The sequence below is a fragment of the Lactuca virosa genome, chromosome 2 (assembly GCF_052849685.1).
Source record: "Lactuca virosa cultivar CGN04683 chromosome 2, Lactuca_virosa_CGN04683_v6, whole genome shotgun sequence".
NCBI lineage: Eukaryota > Viridiplantae > Streptophyta > Magnoliopsida > Asterales > Asteraceae > Lactuca > Lactuca virosa.
The window spans coordinates 234,448,227-234,455,716 of NC_136427.1; positions in this window are offsets into that span (position 1 = coordinate 234,448,227).

Below are 7,490 nucleotides of genomic sequence, written 5' to 3' on the forward strand. Positions count from 1 at the left end.
TTAACTCCGTTTTCGACGATCTTTATATCCACGGAAAGGTATTGACAAGCCTCAAATAAAATTCTTAATTCATGAAAGAAGTTTGAAACATCATTTTCCCATTTTACCCTTTGACTTCAAAATACAAACCAAGGGATTAGAACATATAACCAATATTATCAACATCCAATAGGGTCTAAACCATATTCCCTTGATGCCCAAGGTCTTTACTTGATCCATTTATTATCCACAATCCCAAAATAAGAAACTTTTTGGAACAGGATGTTACAATGTGTGTGATTATGGAGAAAGAAAAAAAAAGGATAGGATCAGAGGTGACCCAAGGGTAATGATGCAAGGTGGTTGTTGGTGAAGGAGATGTGGTTAGAGGTGGTGGTTGGGAGGTATTCTCCGGTGAAGGGAAAGAGAATGATGAATAGGTGATGAGCTTTGAAGAAAGAGTGAGAGGGTGGGGGATATTTTTTTGTAATTACTAAATATTTAGAATAAAAGGCGTAAAATAGTCTTTTTACTTTTGATAGAGACCAAATCCACTACAAAACTACGCTAAAAGGATAAAATCTACAACCTTTTAAAGTTTTGGGCCTTAGCCACATAAAATGGGAAACCATAAGGACGATTTTTTCACTTTTGTCTTATCCAAAATATAGTGATTTTTTAAAAAATAAAATTAAGATAACAATTCTATTAGCGAATGCATTGTGATATATAGTGATGATGAGTGTATTCTTGGATCGATACCGAACCAAATTGAACTGATCGGTTTTTTGGCACTTTGTAGGACTGAAATCAAACCCATATGTTGGATTTATGAGTGGTCCTAGAATGGTTCGAGTTTGGGTAAATTGGTACCACCACCACTTTAACCGTTTATACGAACCCATGTTTTTATTCCACATAGTACAAACATTTAACCCATATTGTATCCCACATATTTTACATACAAATATGGTATGGATATGTTAGCATTATTAAGGTTGATGATTCATATTCTTTTGCTCCAGGGGATTTTAGTGATTGAAGGGTGATAAAATAACTTTTGTTAAATCACGTAGGGATCAAAATAAAAACATTTTGTAATGGTGGTTTTCTTGTTGTGAATATTTTGTGTACGTAGGAAGCAAAATAAAAGCATTTTGGGACCAACTTAATCACGTAGGAAGCAAAATAAAAGTATTTTTATATATTTTCGGTACTAATACGGTATGATCAGGAGAGTCCTTGATACTAGATCAAAAATACTGAATACCAAACACATGGAAAACCAAAAACCATTTTCGAGTCGTATTAACGTATATGATTCATGTTCGGGATAGGAAAATGGTAATACATGTTCATCCCTAATATGTAGTTGAAAGCAACTCTCTCTTATTCTACCAATACATAATTCAAAAAAATCATCCTCTTTTTTCATTACTTTTTAGTATAACAATCGACCAGAGACTACTCAAAGTTATGTAAAAAATAGTATGTAACAAACTTTATGAACTAGGTAAATGTATGTTTAGTTGATAAACATATTTTATATATCCTTGTTATCTTGGATTTTTTTTAAATCATTATATTTTGAAGAACTATTACAAAAGTCATTATATATTATAATTTTCACAAAAGTCATTACATTTTGTATGACTATCACAAACGTCATTATAGTTTAGATTTTTTTTCAATTTTTACACCTAGAATATAATGTCACCATATAGTGTCATGTCATCATGTTATGTTAGCGTGCGACATCATCAAAACAAACACGTCATCATGCCAAGAAAGTCAAGTGACTCATTTTTCTCTATTTTATTGTAAACTTACTAGTCCAATTAATTTGTGTATTCAGTGCAAATCCTTTTTTATATTTAAAAATTATTTATACTTGTATGTGATCCAATAGGTTCAACTAACACTAACGACATTAATGTGTTTTTTCATGGACACGTATTCCAAAAAAACAATTATTATGTAGGAAAGTAAGATTATATTGATCAAATAAGTAAAGGGAAGTGTCTAGAAATTCTTCGATTCTACCAAGTCAATTTGAAAGCTCAATAATTGAGGCTTTGCCTGAATGAACACATTCAAAATAGTAACACTTGTACTTTTGAAATCATTAAAATATCTTGGTTGTAAATTTATCATGACGTTAAGTAATGATCAAAAAATGGTTTTACAAAAACTTTAAAATGTTTATTAAAGTTTATAAACATTTGGTATTACATAACTAATTGTGCAACCATAGTAAAAGGAAAAGAATTATGCAACCCAAAGACTATGCTAAGTCTTCCAAAGGCTTACACTAATAATGCTTCTCTAGTACTTAGCTCTCAGACCTAGATACATAACACATTTAAAAACAAATTTGTAAGACTGTACTAGCTCTCAGACCTAGATACATAACACATTTAAAAACAAAGGTGTAAGACTAAAGTCTCGTGGGATACCTGGGTTTAGACCATACAGGTCAAATATGAACAAGCCTTCAAAACTAAATTTAAAATATAATTTCAACATCTTCATAAATCATAAACATAATTTCAAAGCTTCAAAAAAAAACTTTAACAAGTCATAAAAAAAATTTGATAACATAAAAATTCACGAATAACCCGTACATATGGGGAGTTTATACCCCTCGTTGGTTTACAACTAGCTCCTTACTGATCACAGGAGAGCTAATCCCATTGTGTCCGACAAGGAGTCTATACCCCTTGACAACTACTTCACGACGGGAGGTACATCTCATTTGTCCAGTTACAGGGATATTGAACCTTTCTTAACTATGACTGCATTCATAACATAAAACATAAAAATCAAAACATGAGTAAATCAACATTAATCAATGAACATATATCATGCTAAAACTTTCATAATAAACATAACAACAATGCCCTTAAATTATTTCATATAAGAACATAAGAATTCAATTATCAAAATACTTGACATCAAACACATTCATATGAGACAACTTTCTTTGTTATGTACTCTTTAAAATCAACTTGTAATCACTTAAGTATATTAGAGAGCTTGCTAGAAGTTTCACAATACTTGCATCGTTCCTTACGTCCTCAATTCTTCCAACATCTTTGGAATTCATGTCATTTATACATACTTAACAAAGGACTAATTCATGAAGTCTTATGAGTTCCTAATTCAATGTCTTTATAACTTATGACTATTTAAGACAAAATTACAATATCTAATACTTTGTTCCATACTAAAATCCCTTAGCTACAATGATAATATAATAGGACTTATTCCAAACTATTGAATATATAACCAATCTTATAACATGATGTAACAACCTTGTATTGGAATAATAAAAATGGATATATATTAATCTTTCAATAATCCATGAAGATTCTATTAAATAATCACAAGCTAATCATATGATGCATCTACAACTTGTATTAAGCTTCAACAACTTGTAGTATGATTAATCATCAATAACTTCAAGACTAAAACATGTTATTCTTCTTGATAAAATGTTAATCACTAATATATATAACAATTATCCCATGTTAATTTCATCGTACAAGTAAGTTCTTAAACTAGGGTTCATGAGCAGACTTCAAGATTCTTCAATCTTAATCCATACAAAATATAAGGAATAGTGTAATACCTTACTTCCTCTATTTGAGTGGAAAAGTCCCTTTATTAAACCTTGATTAATGATAAAAAGCATCTGCATACAATAGAATCACCAAGAACACACACACTTAAGATATAGAGAGAAAGTATGGGTAAAAGGATTGAAATTGAATAATGAGGTAAGAGGACATGTGGCAACAACAGAGAAGTAATCCGTCAAGCTGGAACCCGTTACATGTTGTGTAATGTAACATGGACATGTCGCATAATATTAAGTTGTGTCACATCATTTTTAAAGTGCATGTGTCGTGTTCTCTTTGATCTTAATTAAGCATCGCACTTTCAATGTGTTATATAATATCCTTTTACGTGTCACGTTACCCCATTGACTAACCAATTTTTGGAATAGAAATGTACATCGCCTTTCTACGTCAAAATAAACTCAATGTATTGTGTAACCTTTTATGTACGTATGGTGTAACTACAGTTCAGCAAATTCGCATTACTACATAAAATTCCCAGCTTTTGATCACTTTTCTTCAAACTTTCAATAACTATAACTTTGTCATCCTAGCTCCAATTTTCATGAAGTTTATATTCATATGAAGATGAGAGGGAGATAAATAACTTCATTCAAACACTTTTTTGGCTAAATGCTTGCAAAACTTAATCTATTAAGTCACAAAGTTAGCACCTAAAATTATAACAATTCCTAATTTACCTTAATAGTAAAATGCACAATTCCACAACTTAATTAACTTAAATTAACGACAAAATTGCAAAAATGGTCCCTGTGGTTGGCAAAATTCTGTAGTTTTGGTCCAAAACGAAATGTTGGTGCACCACTGGTCCAATTTTAGATACCTTGTGTGGTTTTGGTCCCTATGGTTGTATTTTCTTGTGTTTTTGGTCCACATCCCACCTAAAATGACTAATATGCCCCTTAAATAATTATATTTTAATTTCTTTTATTTATTTTCTTATTATTATAATAAAATAAAAAAACAAAAACAAAATAAATCCACCTCTCTCTCTTTTCTCTCTCTCTCTCTCTCATGATATTTATACACATCTCTTAAAATACCGACCCCTCATCTCTTTCATTGTAGTGCCAGAAAAAGAGCAGGAAGAAGCTACACCACTCTACTACCCACCTCAATGATCCTTCTGGTCACCTTGCTCCACCATAAACGACCAAAACCTCCCACCGGCCGCTACTTCCTCTTCCCCGTCGTGAATCTCTAGAGCAAGCAAAAAAACCATAAGCCGACTGCCACCCATCGCCGATGCAAACCACCACCACCCACCACAGCTGATGTTGTCGAAATCCCTTCCCCGACCTCCCTTTCATCTCCAACTCGTCTCTCTCCCTCGTTTCTCACTTCTCCGGCGAAGAGAGCCACCACAGTCGACTGTGGCAGCTCCTCCGCCTCCCCCTGTCGTGACCCACCACCATCAAACACCCCAACACCGCTGTCACCTTCTATCTGCTCCTCGTCAAGCTACCTAAAAGAAGAGAGAGGAAGCGGCGGAGCCACCCGCTGCCATCACAGCTCCGCCATCACCACCCGATGCCACCACCCCCGTTAAAGCAAACGCCACCGAACCACCTGCGACGTCGTGCTTCTCGTCTGAACTCTTTTCTTGCCTCCTTCCCTTCGAAACCCCTAGCCACACTGAGCCCCCTTCCTTCGCATCCTTCTTTCGAGACAGAAGAGCACAAGAGCTGGACCACTGGACCATCGATCGACCTTGTGGCTGTTCCCATTTGTATTTCTTTTTCTCCATCGGACGAGGATCTTCATAATTTTATGTATTTTGTGTGTGTGTGTGTGTTTAAGAAGATGAAATTAAAGAACCCAGATGAAGAGAGAGAGAGAGAGAGAGAGGATGGCGGTGGGTTTTTTTTATTTTGAATAAAAATTGATAATAAAAAAATGGAAAAACAAATTATAAGGGCATAATGGTCTTTTTAAGTAGATGTGGACCAAAAACAATAAAAATATCCAATTTTGGACCAGTGGTGCACCAACATTTCGTTTTGGACAAAAAACACATAAAATTGACAACCATAGGGACCATTTTTGCAATTTTGTCTAAATTAACCTTATATCTTGTCCTAAAAATTGCTATAACATATGACAACAAAACTATAAGACCCAACTTTTGATTTTTCTTAACATTTATATAAATGACTAAAATGACCTTTATTACATCCAATGACATATATAACTACTTGCACTCATATAACACTTTGAAAGATCACTATTATAATTATTTCCTTGCTAGAATATGAAATGACGATTTTTCCCTTTTCACTAGTTTGCTTTTATTGACATAATTTATACTTTCCAATTCATTTTTGTTGTTACTATATATATATATATATATATATATATATATATATATATATATATATATATATATATATATATATATATGTGTGTGTGTGTGTGTGTGTATATGTAAGGATGTCGCCATTTCAATCTCTATATTCGTTTATAATTACATATGTTTTTTTTAATATTTATTTAGGTAGGAGACTTAGTGAAGGTATGAGAAGTGATGGAAACCCATATTAAAAAGGATGTGAAAGCACGAGAAGAGATGTGACAAATGCAAGCCCTACTTCAACGATACATAAATGAACCTATTTGGCAATATTAAGGCGGTTAACCTATCAGAATAGAAGTGATTTATACACAACAGTTTATCTCTATACACAACAACTTATGCTTTATAGAGTTGTATAATACAATATTTTAAAACACAAATTGTTGGAAACCTACATAGGCCATTCTAGTTTATTATTTCTTGTATTTGGTCGGGGTTCTAAGATTTATGTTTATTATGTTTGTGGAATATATATTATAAGCTTTTTAGATTTATGTTTATATTTGTGATTGAAATTGTTAAACTAAATTGGATTAGACTTTGTTTTTGCATTTTATACTTAAGAAAGTGAGTTTTAATGTATATTTTATTGTTTCTTTAAACTATCAATTTACCGACGGATTAGTGACGAAATCATGTTATTAAAATGTTCATAAAATATGTAGGCAATCTCTCATAAAATTATCTTTCGAAAACCTATCAATAAAAAAATATTTTGGAATTTTGTCACTATAATATTCTGTCAAAAACCTATCAATGTAAAGATTTCGTCGAAAATCCATGATAACATACATATGTTGGAAAAATGTCTGTTAATTTCCGACAGAAGAATATGTTGGTATTGTGCCAATAATTCTGCCTGAAACCTGTCAAAAAAATTACGCATATGTTTCTACCAACATATTTTTTCTATCATATCAGTCGAGATTTTTCCATCAGAAATCTCGGTTTTATAGTAGTGTACCCAAGGATTTGGCTGTTGGAAATCTCAGTTTCGTAGTAGTGTACCGAAGAATTTAGATGTTAGAAATAGGTCAAGTTCTAGTAGCAAGTGACTGATTTGGAGACGAAATAGATCAGAATTAGCGAAAAATTTGAGTTAAGTTGCTTCCCATCGTTAACCTTTCAATTTTTTAGCAATATAATTGATTTTTGAAATATGATGTTGATGGTGATTATTTTATTACTAGGAGAAAACTCGCGCGTTGCACAGAAATAAAACTACGATGATTAAAATTAAGACAAATATATTACGCGAACTAAAATAATATATATATATATATATATATATATATATATATATATATATATATATATATGGTATTATAAATATTTATATGATTATTAGTAATTTAGAGTGAATAATTTTTTATAGTAATCATTTCATCAAATTCTTTGTTATTGATATTTAGTTATTCATTATATGTTACTAATGTCATCCATCATTTCTTAGCAAACATTTTGAATATTTTGGATGTTAGTTTTTGTTGATAAATTATAACACAACAACAAATGAT